Below are 17476 nucleotides of genomic sequence, written 5' to 3'. Positions count from 1 at the left end.
TCCTAAAGCATCAAGCCAAGATGCTTTGAGGGAACAAATATGTTCCAAATAATATTTTACATAATTAAAATATTAATTTTAATTTGGATATTAGTATAAATTGGTTATTTATACATGGAAATATATAGCTGCCTTTTAAATTTAAATCAAAAGATTGAAAACTTGTGTTCATAATAACAATAAAAAATCCCTAAGAGCGTCTTAAGCATTTATAAATGAGCGTAATGTGCTGTTTATGGCCTGGTGCCATTTTTTGAGAGCATTGAATACAATTAAGAGAAAAATAAGCTATGCTTCAATGACTCTTGGCTTTTCACATTGTTATTATTAGTGTAGGATTTATTGTTTTCTTATTTGAAAAACTTTCTGAGTTGCTTGTGGTCACTGGCTACTAATATTATAAGATGTACTTATGTCCTCCATTAAGTGTTGAAGCTCTGTTGTTGCATATGTCTCAATCTCCTCCTCTTGCAGCTGATCGGTACTCTACAGTAAAGCACATGGTTTTTTTAGACTGTCGCTTGTCATCTTTACCGCTAATTATATAGAGAAGTATGGAGATTTGGATCATTAGCAATGCTAATAGTAGCATCCAGTGAAACAGACACACCTGGATTGGGGTGAGACAGCTGGGGTAGCTATGGATTATAGACACAGGTGCACTATTCAACAAGCCTGCCAGTTTTAGACGAATGTTAAAGTATGTACTTTAAACTAAACAAAGATGCTAAAACTGGTCCCTTTTCACGCCCAGGGTGAAGTTCAAAGTTTTCAGAGGGGTTATCACTGGATTTTGATACATATTCAGTTATGTGTTTATAACTGTTCTGAATAAGTTTGATAGGACTTTTCGATTTTTAAATAAGCTGCATTCAGCTATTTTTTATTTTATTTGTATTATTCTTGTGTAATCTGTTTTTGCTCAGACCTTGATACATTCACGTAAACAGCAAAAGGTCAGTAAAAAAGATTTTTGGTTACACTTTATTTTAAGGTGTCATTGTTACAGTGTAATTATATATATTTAAGTACTGAGTAATATTAAGCAACTACATGTACTTACAATATGGTTAGGGTTAGGCATAGGGTTTGGTTGAGGGTTAGTTGCATGTAATTATGCATATTTTACTGTTATTACAATGGTAAGTACATGTAACATAGGAACAAGGACACTGTAAAATAAAGTGTTACCCAATTTTTTTTATTTTTTTTATTTTTTTATTTTATTTTGTATTTATGTTGGTGTCTGCAAAGGATTACACAATAAAGTACAAAATAATTGTATATTTGGTGACGTTTGTATTAAACACTATTGCTACTAAAAAGCTATCTAATGACAATGGATATAGTGAGATACAGTTTTACAATTCAATTTAATGTTGTTATGCATGTGATACGTTTTTTTATATAATATTTCTAAGAACAAAATGCATAATATTTCAATATTTGGTGACATTCGTGTTAAACACTTGTGAGTATTGCTACTAAAAAACAAACTAATGACACTATAGTGCTGTATTCAAGATATAGTTGTACAATATATATTTTTTGAGCATTTGTGTAATGTATTTGTCAACATCTTATGATATTTCTAAGAACAAGAAAATGCTAAATAATTTAATATTTGGTGACGTTAATGTTAAACACTTGTGAGTATTACTAAGAAGCTAACTAATGACACTACATAGTGCTGTTGTCAGCCTAGTTCGTCTTGGCGGGATATTAATCCAAACACAGTCGGTTATATTTTAAGTGAATGTACAAAGTCGGGAAATGAAATCGCATACACGTCAACATATATGACCTGTGCATTAGGCCTTAGCATAAATGTAGGCAAAGTGAATTGTGACAGTTTTTTTTTTAACCTCTTGCAGAGAGGCAGTTTGACAAACAACAGGTCTCAGAGGAGTTGCATATGGCAAGCTGTGGTACACATGCAGGCACCTGCACAAGTGGCTGGGTAGAGATTCCTTTGACTAGTAGCAGGGCACATCCAGTGTCTGTTTACAGTAATGGCTCTTTTATGGTGGCAGGATGCTGGCTGCAGCAGTCAGGGCCAGGGGCACTACTCTCTCTCTCTCTCTCTCTCTCTCTCTCTCTCTCTTTCTCTCTCTCTCTCTTTCTCTTTTTCTCCTTCAATGATAAATGGTCCTATCGCTGGTTTAAATTATTTCCTACAGATCTCATTTAGGGCCTTGAAGAAGAGATCCACCCTGTTTATTCATTTCACATTTGCACCCTGCTTCAATATCTTTGTCTATGCCTGCAAAGAATCCCCCCCCCCCCCGACACACACACACCCATTCTCAAGAAAAGGAGGGGAAAAAAGCAATTTGCCCAATGTACATAAAATGATGCTCTCACAGTTTTGATAACCTGCATAAATTATAAAGCGTAATTAAATATTATACCCTGTGAGTTGCCAAGGAGAAAGACAGAACGAGGGAGAGACAGATAGAAAGAGAAGATGAATGGAGGAAAAAAAGGAAGGGGAAAAAGATAGAGGAGAGAGAGACAGCTGTGTGTTGTGTCTTCTTCTAATAATTGTTCTTATTGATTCTTCCTTAAGGTGAAATGGTTTAAAGATAACAATAGCATGGAAGGTAAGAGCAGATATCAGAGCGTGGCGCCGTGGTGTTGTTTGGCTCACATAAATCAGAAGGGCTTTTGGCATTGTGAGATTGCCGCAGAGGTGGCCCATATATTTAAATGGAGTATTAAAAATTTAAATTGTTCAGCACATGGAAGGCGTGGATGTGTCTCTTGCGAGCACGCGATTGACCCAAAAATATATTCAAATTACCACAGCTAAACAGCATCTGCTCCACCCAGTGTGTGTGTGGGTGTGCGTGTGTGTGTTTGTTTTGTTTGTATGCAGGAAAGAGAGCGTGAATGAACTCTTTAAGCATAAAAATAACATATCCTGAGCTCAGCAAAGAAGAATCACTGATTCAGAGATATGTTCTGGTGACTTTTCAGTTCTGTCTAAGATTACAGGCTGCAGGGAGGCGACCTACAAGTTGTTGTTGCAGTAGATTACACCTTATGAAGGAAGTGAGTGACAAAAATGCACATTATACAACCTATATTATTCTTTATGATAGCTCAACTGGTAGAGCATGGCTCTAGCAATGCAGAGGTTGTAGGTTTGATTCCTAGGGAACATGTGCTGACAAAATATGCACCTTGTAAGTTGCTTTGTGTATATATACACTACCTTTTAAAAGTTTGGGGTCAGTAAGATAAAAAAAAAAAAAAAAATGTATTTGGTAAGGATGCATCAAGTTGATCAAAAGTGACATGAAAGACTTTTACATCCTTAAACAATCTATTTAACATAAATGCTGTTCTTTTGAACTTTCTATTCTATTAATATTTCCCAATATTACTGTTTTAACTGTATTTGATCAAGTAAATGCAGCCTTGGTGTGAGCATAAGAGACTTCAAAAAAAAAAAAGTGTTTTAATCGTACCAACCCCTAACTTGTTTCTGCCAGCTGGTAAATGTAAAAGTATGAGCTTGGCTCATAAATATTAATAGGGTGATGTTACATTAGCCTAATAGTCATAGTTTGCTGAAAAGCAGGTACAGTATGTGGCTATATTAGAATTGCTGATAACATTGACTGCTGATGCAAACATTTGGCAGAGGATTTTATCTGGAAAAACTAAGCTTAAAATAATTATTATTGCCCAAAAAGTGGAGTTAGAAATGTCTAAGCATTAATAACTAAGTCCCATAGCACCGCACCAATCTGAGGTGGCATTAATGGCTGGTTGGAGTAAAGAAAGATGACATGGTTCTCTCTCTGTGGATCATCCTCGGCTCCTGCTAGCGATCTCCTGCCATCATGGTTTCCCACATTTAACACCCAGCTCACAAGCCAGGGTGTGTGGGTGTCAATCCACGTCACTGTGTGAGAGTATGTGTTTTCTGTAAGGGTGATGTGGGGAAAAGCAGTGAGTAACAGTGTGTAATATGGTTTTGTAGATGCATGAATCTGCTCCGTGGGTGTGTGTGACAAAAGATGTCCAGACGTGTTTACAGTGTGCCTCAAAAATATGTTTGCCATTAGAGGACGCTTTATCTTTGGGTGAAATGGTTTAAAAACTGTAAGCCTGTAAAATGAAAATTGCTCTCAATGAAATCATAATTTACTCACCATCATGTCTTGCCAAATTAATATGACTGCCCTCTGTCAGAGGAACAAAAAAGGAGATATTTTGTTCTGTGTCCTATAGTCTAAAACTTTGCTTTAAATGAAGAAATAGCATTTTCATGGAACAGAAAATCATATGGGTTTAGGACAACAAGAGGATGAGTAAATTATGTCATGTCTCATTTGTCAGAACACATGGGCTAACTGGCGCTTGGCCTCCTATTTAACACTGTATAATTTTAAGTTTCATTTCAACTCGTGGAGTTCAATTACAGTCAGCTACATCAGTGGCGTGCACTGGGGTGCAGGGGGGGCTCAAGCCCCTGCCCCTTTTGTCTCAAAATGTATTGTGCCCCTCTCTGATAAATGTAAATAATAATAATAATTAAAATAAATATTATAATAAATAACAAAATAAAAAATGTTTGGGCGGAAGCTTTTGGCGGAGGTGAAGTGGTAGGTGGAGTTTCCTTTGCAGCACTGTGTACGCAGCAGTTCGCCGCGAGTCTTCAAACTACACGGGCAGCAGGTAACATTAAGCTAATACGGAAAAGTTACATTTATCCTACCATGCTACTGTAAAAGTTGCGGCAGCATGCGAGTTATGCTTAACAATCATAAAAGTATAACTCAATTTCAGCCGCATTCTGAGTCTGACAATGTCATTCGCTTTTGTCCAAGCAAGTGTTAGCTTGGGGAAATGCATCTAGTGAAAGGAAATTTTAAGTCCATGTCCAGCTCTAAATTGTAAGGAATTTATATCTTTGATTTCATAGTACACTTTACAATAAGGTTAATTTGTTTATTATTTATATTAACTAACATTAACTAATCATGAGCAAAACATTTGTTAGGCTACTGTAGGCCTATTTGTTAATCTTAGTTAATAATAATACAACTTTTAATTGTTTGTTCATGTTATGTCACAGTCAGTGCATTAACTAATGTTAACAAATACAACTTTTGATTTCAATAATGTTTTAGTAAATGCTGAAATTCATATTAACTAAGATTAATAAATGGTGTAGAAGTGCAGTTCATTATTAGTTCATGTTAACAAATTTAACTAATGAAACCTTATTGTAAAGCGTTACTGATTTCATGATAGCTAACACTTTAATGAATACATACATAACATTTATAACATCAACATAACTAAACATGAATTTCTCATAATTACCTACTTGATTCTCTATTTTGTTTGGTAAAGTAAATAATATTTAGTAATATTGTCATCATTTCCCTATTTTTGTTTGATGTGTAATGCATTCTAATTGTATTCTTTTCATTGGTAATGAAGACCTACTGCTGCTCTCCATCAAGCGAGATATTCCAAATAATTGTGAGGAAGTCATTAAAATATATAAAAACACAACAGACAGACGGGTACTGCTTTAAATACAGGTGATTTTTTTTTTTTTTTTAATAACCGTTTTTAAAAAAAGTGAAATTTTTGGTCCTTCCGCCCCTGCCCCGGAGGAGGTCTGTCACGCCACTGATCCGTCAGATATGTAACCAATCAACTAGAGAAGCACTAAGGTGCTTTCGAAAGGGTTTTTATTACTTAAGTATATTTAGTCTGTGACATATAGTTCTTGGTTACAATAATATGTGTTTAAGTCCACAATTAATGGAACACACCATAAGCATACTTGTACAGTGTTCTCATTGGGTCAGCTGTGTAAGACTTGAGAAATTAGAAAATGCTGGGCAGTCTGGTTGTGGAACAACCACTCCCTGAGGTTGCCATTATCTAGATACCTCACTGAGTAAGGACCTTTCTGGAAATTAACATTTGAACTCTCTCTTGTGAAATTAGCATCACCATTCAAGACGCAAGTCTCACCTAAGCATCATCCTAATCTACATCTCTTTCCCTTGACCCCCCATTCCCCCGTTCCTTCTCTCTCTCATGCTGAGATCACCTGAAATTCACCCCAAAATCTATTTGGTTTATTGTGAACAATTTAATAAAAAAGTAATTGTGTGCACATCCCACCTTCTGGCAGGTGCAGGACAAAAGGAACTAACAAAGTGAAGAAAAAAAAAAAGTGATGTCCGCAACACTGCTCTTTGCTCCCATATTTAATAAAAAATGCAACAGTTGATCTGAATTAATCTGAAATTATTTACTTTAGTAGATTACTGTTGTATCCATTGTTACCGCAAATATGTGTCAGATTAGTAACGGACTAGATTCCAGTTTTGAGTGGAGCATAGTGCACACCAACTGCTATTTTAGAGTTCCGGCTAATATTTGGCACTAATTCAAGTGTACTCGGTTGTAAAGGCTAAAAGGGAATTTCCATTTCGGACAGCAAACTGCTGATCGACCAACCTAAATAGGGTGAGTCTTACCTCTGTTTAATGTAATGTTACTGTAGTCAAGTGTGCGTGGGTAACCATGGCATGACCAAACCAAACCTACTATCAGAGAAGTATATTGGTCGGCTTATATCTGTAGTAGTGGTCGTGCCCTCGGTCTAAAGAAAACGTTACTTTAATTCAAGTGTATACAACCGAGGGGGCTATACAAAAATATATTTGATTGTGTAAGCGTGAATGCGACCGTCTAATATAGTAGCCAATTACCTCTGTTTAGTGACCCAAAGCTGGCGAGTTTGTGATCGTGAGTCCACAAAATATATTAACCATAGACAGTATAAGAAGTGGACAGAGCCATCTCATTGGAACTCAATTGAGACAAGTGAAGCCCATTTTTAGCGATTTTTTAGGACTTCCGTTCCTGACGCGCAGACTCAAACCGACTCAAACGACGTAGCTTGACGACGTAGCTTGACGACGTAGATGTGACGTGAGCAACCCGTCTGTCTTCTAGTGGCTGTGACATGAGAAATCTGAATCATTCCCTTCCGAATCTTGCAGAGACGGAGAGTGTGAGTAGGAGCTGTCCATGAGCTTGGAGCAGGAGAAACTTTTGCTAGGTATTCTGATTAATTATTTTGTCATTTTGCCTCCACGTCCCCCCGATTGCCCGCGAGCTTCTCCTCCCGTCCATACGGTAATCTCTCTACTGTGCGACAGAGAGTCGCGTGGTTATGACGCAATCGTTAGCCTACTTTTACAAAAACTGCTTCTATGGGGCCATAACATAAGCTACAAGGTAATGGAGCATTTTATACATTGTCGTGTTTCTTTAGAAATAAATAATGGACAAATGGAGTCTTTAAACGCCTCAGATGTAAAGTTATTTGCTGTCAAAGTGACGCCAAAATGAATGGGAGTCAATGGAATGCTAACAGCAGGTGAAGTTCTGCTACAAGATGGTGGCACGCGGCCGGCTTCAACTTCCGGTCGACTTCCTTCCCGCTTGATATTAACGGCCAGTGCGAGGACCCTGTGCGACTTTGGCACCCGAATGAACGATTAATAAGAGTTAAATAGAACAATAAAATGTGTTGCTAAACTATTATATAAATGACCAATAACAAATTGGCATTCCAACCTAAATTCAAGGTCGTGATAAAATGGAATCAGATAAAAGCTTAATTGGAATCAAATCACTTTGCCACGTGGAAAAGACAGTAACATGCAGAGACCTTCACCTGCTTATCGGAAACTGTAGTTGAACCGATTGGGCAGGCCTTACAACAGCTGTTGCACAAGACATTAATTCCATGATTTTAATAGTGTGGTGCAGGTATGACGTCGCTTTGTAAGCCAATCAGCAGTTAGCATCACACTGGTTCCCTTGACAAAAACCTAATAGGATTTTCCCTAAAATGATTATCGCTAAAAACAAGCTGTGATCAACTAAATACTTGCATGTTTTGTCCATCAAGATAATTTTTCATCAAGATAACTTTTATAAATTATGAAGCCTAAATGCAGCCGCCAGAAGTAAAAAGCTAAAGGTAGGCTATAAACGAACTACACCACGGTCCCACGACTTCAACGTCACCATCACTAAGCTCCCGACAACTCTTTCAGTTTTTATCTAAAAACATTTTCCCAGAACGTTTGAGTTAGAATATTTTATAAGAGCACACTTATATGCATGATGAGGCTGTAAAAGCGGACTGATCTACAGTGTGATGACGTTTAATGTCCCCAACAGTCTGTTGTCATGATTCTGCCCTCCTGTCCTTGATTTTCTTTAGTCTTGAGGCAGGATCATGACAGACCTGTGTTTTGTGTGCAAGCACATGGCCTTTTGTTTGGGCCATGTGCTTGTGTTGTCTCGTTCTCTTGCCCCGCCCCCTTGTTATCCTCGTTTTGTCATTATTGCTTTACCTGTGTCACCTGCTGTCTTCATTAGTTTCTCCCTATTTAATCCCCTTGTGTTTGCTGTCCTGTGTTGGTTCATTGTGATTCCTATCTGAGTGTTAATCATACCTGTGAGTACCTTGTGGAAAGTCTTGTCATTGTGAGAGTATTAATTAGAAGTATAGTTTGTTTATTTGTCTAGTCATTGTTTAGTCTTGTCTGCCTAAGATCCCTTGCCCTGTCCATGTTTTGCCCCCTCGTGGGTTTTGTTGTTTTTGTACCAATAAACCTTGTTCATCATACACTGTCTGCATTTGGGTTCATCTCCTCGCATCCTCATAACAGAATGAACCGACCAACTAAGAACCCAGCAGACAGTATGTCCCTTAGTGCCAAGCGACTATCGGACAGCCGAGAACAATGGTGTCAGTCAACTATCTCTGACACGAAGAGTGGCAAGACTCCGTTTCCCCCTCAGGGAGAGATGTCGTTGAGAAAGTACGCCCAGGTCGTGGAAGAGAGGAGGTTTTTCATACCGGAGTTCCTCCTCAATTCTTACCTCATCGCGGGTCTCAACGCTCCTCCACCCCTGGCAGAACGAGAGAAGCTGGTCGGTCGCCCATTCAGTGATATGGTGGACTGTTTGTGTCGGAAGGAGCCGCAGGGTCCCACCATGACGTCGCCACCTGCCAGCCTTCCAGTGATCCCGGAGGGTCGCGTTTTAGCCGTTGTTACGCAGAGGGACCAGGTGCGCTCCACTTCGACTCCCGAGGTGTCATCCGCACCTGTAAGTCTCCGCGGTAAACGAGGGAGACAGTACTCGTGGGAGTCTGCTTCGGAGTCCTCCTCGACTGAGTCTGTCCTGCCTGAGACTGTCCTCCCAGCACCAGTTTCGGTCCCCGCTGTGCTTCCCCTACCTGTCACAAGCCTGGCTTTGGTCTCTGCTCCACGGCCCAGGAAAAAGAAGAGGAAGAAGGGAGTCCCCTGTCTGCCGTCTCAGTCTTCCCCTGGGTCAGTGTCAGCTTCTCAACTTACCGCTGCTGCAGAGAGATCCGTCCCTGAGTCTGCTGCAGTGAATGCCGTCCCTGAGTCTGCTGCCGTAAGCTCTGTTTCTGAGCCTGCAGCGGAGAGGGCTGCTCCCGAGTCTGCTGCTGAGAGCGCTGATCCCAAACCAGCTGTTGAGAGTGCAGATCCCAAGTCAGCTGCAGAAAGCGCTGTTTCTGAGCCTGCAGCGGAGAGGGCTGCTCCCGAGTCTGCTGCTGAGAGCGCTGATCCCAAACCAGCTGTTGAGAGTGCAGATCCCAAGTCAGCTGCAGAAAGCGCTGATCCCAAGTCAGCTGCTGTGGGAGCTGCGGCCGATCAAGCTGCAGAAGCAGTCCTGCAATCGGTATCTGCTCGTCAAAGGATGCCTGTTGTCATTGCCGCTGAGGCTTTATCTAATTATTTGTCAAGTCTTGTCAAGATCCTAGAAGTTCCTTCCAAACCTGTCTTGTCTTCAAGTCCCGAGTCAGCGTCGGAGAGTGCTGTCCCCGAGTCAGCGTCGGAGAACGCTGTCCCCAGGTCAGCTGCAGAGAACGCTGTCCCCAGGTCAGCTGCAGAGAACGCTGTCCCCAGGTCAGCTGCAGAGAACGCTGTCCCCAGGTCAGCTGCAGAGAACGCTGTCCCCAGGTCAGCTGCAGAGAACGCTGTCCCCAAGGCGGCTGTAAGGAGTATAGTTCCCGAGTCGGCTGCACGGATTGCTGTTCCCGAGTCGGCTGCACGGATTGCTGTTCCCGAGTCGGCTGCACGGATTGCTGTTCCCGAGTCGGCTGCACGGATTGCTGTTCCCGAGTCGGCTGCACGGATTGCTGTTCCCGAGTCGGTTGCAGAAAGCGCTAATCCCGAATCAGATATGAGGAGTGCTGGTTCTGGTTCTACTGTGGAGTTCTATGACCCCGTTCCAGCTCCGCTGCCTGCTGCAGCATTGCCTCTCTCCACTCCTCGGCCACCTACTACACCCCCTGTCATGTATCCTGTTTCGTTACCTGCTGTTCCCCCGGTCACCCCCGCCACTTCTCAGCCCCGGACTGTTTCCCACAAGACTTTTCTTCATGTGTCCCCATCCAAGTCTGCCCGGAATCCTCGTCCTCAGCCCTCGTCCCGAAGACCCAAGACCCCCAGTCCACCCATCCACCCTGGACTATCCCCCATGAACTCTCTTGTTCCTCCGCCCCCCCTCCCGTGTTTGTTATTTTTATTGTTGCATCCCGACCCTGTTGTCCTGTTTTCGTGTATGCCTTTATTGTTATTTGTCATGTTTTGTTGGTTAGTGTCTGTGTCTCAGTCCGTCATGTCCCGCGTTTGATGTCCCCTTGAGGAGCGTCTGGAAGCCGCTCCTTAAGGTGGGGGTTCTGTCATGATTCTGCACTCCTGTCCTTGATTTTCTTTAGTCTTGAGGCAGGATCATGACAGACCTGTGTTTTGTGTGCAAGCACATGGCCTTTTGTTTGGGCCATGTGCTTGTGTTGTCTCGTTCTCTTGCCCCGCCCCCTTATCCTCGTTTTGTCATTATTGCTTTACCTGTGTCACCTGCTGTCTTCATTAGTTTCTCCCTATTTAATCCCCTTGTGTTTGCTGTCCTGTGTCGGTTCATTGTGATTCCTATCTGAGTGTTAATCATACCTGTGAGTACCTTGTGGAAAGTCTTGTCATTGTGAGAGTATTTATTAGAAGTATAGTTTGTTTATTTGTTTAGTCTTGTCTGCCTAAGATCCCTTGCCCTGTCCATGTTTTGCCCCCTCGTGGGTTTTGTTTTCCTGTTTTTGTACCAATAAACCTTGTTCATCATACACTGTCTGCATTTGGGTTCATCTCCTCGCATCCTCATAACATCTGTAGTCCCATTTAGCCACTTGTTAGCAAGCGTCTTTTTTCAAGACACATAACAGCTTCAAAAAAATCACGAGTGGGGTAATACTAATGTATTTTATGTCATAGAATAAAACATGAAAGTGTCTTGAGCTTGTCTTCACCACAGACCTTATTTCAGCCATTTAACCAAAACCCTATTCAAAAAACCCATTGACTTCAGGACAATGGAACCGGAAGTGCTAAAATGCTAATTCGTTTCCTTGTTTTGGCCTACAAAGTGATGTCATGCCGGCACCACTCTATAGAATGTGCGTAAAACAAAATAGTACTCTGTATTTAGTATTCTGTACTCTTGCAGGCAGTCAAGAATACAGGGCACGTACACTAATATTCAAAAGTTTACAGTCAGTATTATATATTTTATTCTTTTTTTTCTTGTTTTAAAGAAATTAATACTACTGTTCTAGCCTGATGTCGTCATACTCAGATTCTAGTCAGAATATGAGTCTGATACTGCTCCATTGGGCTGTGATTATGGGGCGTGTTTCAACCGAACCAGGAAAGAAAATGCCTCTGCACTCAATTGGATAGACCTACAACCAATCAGAGCAACGGAGTAAGTGACTCAACTGTTGTAAAAAAAAAATTAAGGATACACAGAGTACTTACCAACACGATCATAATTTTTGAGAGAAATAGTAAAGGTGAATGCATATATGAACAAGTTCTCCGTTTAGGATTAGAACTCGACGATACAGCAAACAAATCTCATCACAACCCAAGCGCTCTTTGGTGATGTGGATGATTACATTACTGTTGATCATCTGTCCATCATCGTATAAAGCCCGCCCTGTCAATTTGATTGGTCCGAAGTACAGCTCTGGTTCGAGCATAGTTGCTCCATAACGGATCAAGTCCAGACAGAACTTCCCGACCTCAAATGTTGTGGGCGGGGCTAAGTTCGGCTGGCATCCAGGCTACTACTATTCAGCAAGGGTACATTAAATTGATCAAAAGTGACAGTAAATACTTTTATAATGTTACAAAATAATTCTATTTCAAATAAATGCTATTTTTTAACAACATTTCCAACATTGATGATAATAATAATAGTAAATGTTTCCTGTGCAGCAAATTAGCATATTAGAATGCTTTCTGCTGGATCATGTGACACTGAAGCATAAGAGATGTCTTTTAAAAACCCAAAAAACTTTTTTTGTTTTTTAAAAGCAACCCATCCCCCCCGTCCCCCACGTCCCCATCCCCATCCCCATCCCCATCCGCATCCTTTTTACAATATATATATTTTTTTTCTTATCTTAGTATATATGTAATATGCAAGTGCTCAGAACTTCTGTTAACCAAAGCAAATTCACACAATGCAATGCCATAGAAAAGCTGATGATATTCTCCTGTCTTCTGTGCGTTTATTCAAATTTTACAGACGGGGGACTTTTTCCAGTTCAGCACCTCAAAACACTCCAGTGTGAGAAAAACACATTATGCCCGTGTTATTATACAATTCATCACCAATAATAGATTTGTTTACGGGGCCCTGACGCAATACGCTCACAGCGCTGCTTTTCCAAAATAATAATGATAATAGTAATAATAACCCAAATGTTGGGGAGAGGCTTGGGAGAGCATGTGCGTTCACTGAGGGGGGGAGGAGTGGGTTGGTGGAGAAAAGAAGGTACTGGGACATTTTCAAAAGAGGGTTTCAAGAGCAGCAGAGTGAGGCCTGATAGGTGTGTTTAGCATAGTGATTAAATGATGTAGGCCAGTAAAGGTTGTAGATCCAAACACCACTGGACTATCACTATCATGCCCTTGAGAAGGCATTAAACATCAGTGTGTTACATGTACACTGTTTCTGTAATGGACTCTTTTCACATTTCCGAGGTTCTCAGCGGTGAATGGAAGACGACAGCAAATATCATTTTTATAGTTGCATTTTCTCTAAAAGCAAAGGAAAAAAAATTGCGATAGCTTTTCCATGACTATCCAGAAGAGGGGAAAAATATAGAGAGAAGAGAGAAAGATATCAAATTTGTCATCACTCCCTCAATCGTTGTATTAGAAATACACTTGCAACAGTGTTAATTAATTTTTTTTTCATTAACTTCCAAGGTAATATAACACAAAGTATTGCGCTATAAATGTGTATAAATTATTATTATTTTTTATATATATATATGAAAAGGGTCCACATGTGTTCATTTTAAACAGTTTTTAACTGTCATAGTTTTTGTCTTCTGGCGAAAATGTCCTAAATGCAGTCATAAAAATGTAATGTCATGTTCATTCATTTCAATATTTATAATATTTGTACTATTATTTGTGTATGTGTGTGTGTGTGTATATATACATTATTTTAATATAGGCCTAAATTCTTTCTTCAATTGTCTTCTAAAAACATTGTTAGTGCAATTTATTGCACTGTTACCATTTTCTCATCAAATGAGCATGGCACATTTATTTTTTGCCACCAAACATCAACAGTAATTTTGTTGATGAGGTTAACAATGAATTAATATGCGCATTGCACATCGCTCTGGATACAATCATCTGCTTGACTATTGACTAGTTCCTGTTGGTCATTTGGTTGGCTTTGAGAGTTGACAGTCAGAAGTGCACACAGACACACATACACACATTTCTACTTGTACACATTAAATACAGTTTATCTTGCATGCTTTCAGTTGTGTAAAAAAAGACCAGTCAAACCACACACACACACACACACTTCCACACAAAGCTCCTTGGAGGAGACTCTGGCAGTGATATGAATCTCTTAAAACCCTCCCTTGGTCTTTTGTCTCTGTTGAATAAATCAGCGCTTTAGCCTGACTTTAGCAGTTTAGCGGCGGGTAATTTCAGCACATTCGCCCCTCCTGCTCTCCTCCGAGGCCTTAAATGAGTTCTCAAGCTGCCGTTGAACATAGCATAGCGTGTTTAAAAGATCACAGGGCGATTAGCTACTCCTCTGTGCTCATGTCTAAGAGCGCTCGCCCGTGCCTTTAAACAGACTCCACTCATTCCTGAAATCCTGCAGCACTGTACCACTCTAACTGCCCTGTACTGCCTCACAGGGAAGATATAGCTTTCCCCATGAGCCTCTGTGTGTGAGAGATTGGTAAAACAGCCCGTCTCCACTGTGTGTTGACAGATGTGTAAGAGCTCTTGTAGCTCTGCCGTCAGTTTTGAAGGCTTGCCTCACAGTGACATAATCAGCTATGACAAGCTCATCAACTCAGAACTCCACCTGCTGCTCACACACACACACACACACACACACACACACACACACACACACACACACACACACACACACACACACACACACACACACACACACACACACACACACACACACACACACACACACACACACACACACACACACACACACACACACACACACACACACACACACACACACACATACACACGCACACACACACACACAGACCACATGTGCATGTGGATGGATTGGCCAACAGTATTTTCATTTGCAGAGTGAATATATGGAATTATAGACATGACTGTGAGGTTTAGATACAGGGCAGAGCAGTTTGCAAATATATTGTTATAGAAAATAAGGCTTTTTTCCAGTGAAACAATCATATATTCATATGTGTATAAACATTTATAGGTTATTATTATTATTTCAGTCTTCGAGGTTTAAATACATTTATTTATTTAGTTATTTTTGTAGTACACCAGTGATCACTATGGATTTTTGATGAAAGATAAAGAGCAGCTTTTACATTTTGATAAAAAAATAAAAGTTTTGAGTGACATGAGGGTGGGTAGATGATTTTCTATATAAAGCAAATGTTCTACAGAAGGTGTGACTCAATTGGATGGACCAAATTTAGACTTGTGAATGTTCTGCCACAGCAAGAAATAAATAGTACATTTATTAAAGACATAATTATTTATTAAATTTTAAAATGTATAATTGTCTCCCTTTTTAGAGGTGTCATTAAAAATCCACTTTGCTCAAAGATCTGAAGGAGCTGTTTACCTTTTAATCTTTTACATGGTCACATTTTGTATCACCTAGTGGCAGTTAACACAGTGTCACACATTTGATTTCCAGGTGCACTCAGTAATTCGCAAAGAATTATTACACAAAGAAATGAAAAGCAAATAATAAGAAAAAAATCAAGTGATGTACATTCACATGAGATGATGACTGTCAAATCCGTAGCTTCATAAAAACATGGAGTTTACAAGGAGTGGGTCACCTCATGGGCGCTGACATGTTGAAATCACATGACCAGCTAAATACTGCTTGGTTTATCTCTGTAATCATGCTTGTTTGTGGACAGTTCCCCTTTCTGAATAAATCAATTATGGCTCACTGCAAATAGAGCATTTCTACATTGTCATTGGAAGCATGATGCTACTTTTACAACGCTAGGTGTCAGTACAAGACCAAGACAACTGTCATATCAGCCAGAGCAACATAAACAAAAATTTACAGAATATGCATCTTTACACCTTATGTGACCCTGGACCACAAAACGCTGAATGTATAAGCTTTCCATTGATGTATGGTTTGGTAGGATAGGACACTATTTGGCAGAGATACAACTATTTTAAAATCTGGAATCTGAGGGTGCAAAAAAATCTAAATATTGAGAAAATCATCTTTAAAGTTGTCAATTTTGCTTAATCCTCACAAAAATATATTTTTTGAAATGTTTATGGTAGGAAATTTACAAAATATCTTCATGGATCATGATATTTACTTATAGTTGGGGGCCTTAAGCACATTTTCGCGCAAATTCATCTAAAAGCGCCAGATTTGGCACAGATGTAGCTCAGGTCATACCGAAATGATTTAGGTTCCAGGTTCCAGACTTACACAAGCATAAATATAAATATGCCAATGGACTTCCTGTGGTCAATAAACATAACATAGACACCACATCCTCATTTGTAGCGCATTTGGTTCAAAATTTGTAGTCAAAACCGTTTTTTGGACAGCAGCCATATTGAATTTAGGGAATTTGGGGGGTCCTGATATACCCAATCATAAATGTAAGTATTCCTATGGGTTTCCCATGGTCAAAGAAGGTAAAATAGACATCAAGTTTGTATTTGTATCTCATCTGGCTCAAAAGCTATAGCCGAAACCCTTTCAGGCGGCGGCCATATTGGATTTGGCCGCCATCTTGGTCTCAGGGACCATTGGCTCGGGCGCCCTGGCTAAATCATTTCAGTATCCCCTCAGCTACATCTGTGCCAAATTTGGTGCTTGTAGATGAATTTGCGCGAACAATGGTGTGTAAGGCCCCATACTACAGCCCAAACTGCTTTTTTGGACAGCGGCCATATTGGAATTTGAGGATCGAGGGGTCCAGATATACTTGGTCATAAATATAAACATTCCTATGTGTTTCTCATGATCAATTAAGCTGAAAAACATATCAAGTTTGTATTTGTAACTCATGTGGTTCAAAAGTTAAAGCCGGGACCCTTTTCGGGCGGCGGCCATATTGGATTTGGCCGCCATCTTGGCCCCGAGGGTCGCTGGCTCCGGCGCCCTAGCTAAATCATTTCGGTATGACCTGAGCTACATCTGTGCCAAATTTGGCGCTTTTAGATGAATTTGCGCGAAATTACCTATTTATGTGCTTAAGGCCCCCAACTATTAATATCCTAATGATTTTTGGCATAAAAGATAATCAAATCGATAATTTTGACCCATACAATGTTTTGTTGTCTATTGCTACAAATATACCTGTGCGACTTATGACTGGTTTTGAGGTCCAGGGTCACATATCTGTAGACCATTTTAAATGAGGAAGGATGTTTGCTGATAATCTGTCTAACATTTGCCCCTAATCTCTGTAACTCATTGAAGCCACATTCAAAAGCCACTATATCTAAGTGAAGGTCTTTTGATGCCATCGTTTTTCCGTCAGTGGCACATTTACTGTGCTTTGATGTTTCTTAAGGACACCGTTTGTGTTATATTATTACTTCCTCCACATTATTACCGTCCCATTCATAAATGTTTCCTCAGTAAGTCAGAGGGAAGCACACTTGTCTCTCGGTGTGTTTTGCTGTGTTTGACAGCCACACTCAGCTCATTCACTCTCTGTAACCTGATTTCACGGCTGCAAGTACACCATGCCCTGCGGCCTGAAGGGAGCTCTCACCTGTGTGTGAGAGAGAGAGAGATGAGTCCACACATTTGATGTGGTGTAATGACGGCTGTGGCA

At 40.3% G+C, this 17476-nt stretch overlaps 1 long non-coding RNA gene across 3 annotated transcripts in view; it reads left to right on the top strand.

Annotated features, from left to right (window-relative positions):
• Window positions 1-17476, top strand: part of LOC309492886 — a 132117-nt gene that overhangs the window by 50990 nt on the left and 63651 nt on the right. Inside the window, exon 1 of one of the 3 annotated variants that reach the window (XR_014203746.1) lies at window positions 4606-4689. The exons of the other annotated variants lie outside the window; for them this stretch is intronic. This is a non-coding gene — a long non-coding RNA (uncharacterized lncRNA). Of the gene's footprint in view, window positions 1-4605; window positions 4690-17476 lie in introns of those variants that run through there. 3 annotated transcript variants of the gene reach the window in all.

The sequence above is a fragment of the Leuciscus leuciscus genome (genome assembly GCF_965113295.1).
Source record: "Leuciscus leuciscus genome assembly, chromosome: 2".
Lineage (NCBI taxonomy): Eukaryota > Metazoa > Chordata > Actinopteri > Cypriniformes > Leuciscidae > Leuciscus > Leuciscus leuciscus.
The sequence above is the reverse complement of the archived record's forward strand: the minus strand, read 5'-3'. Positions and strand labels throughout refer to the sequence as shown.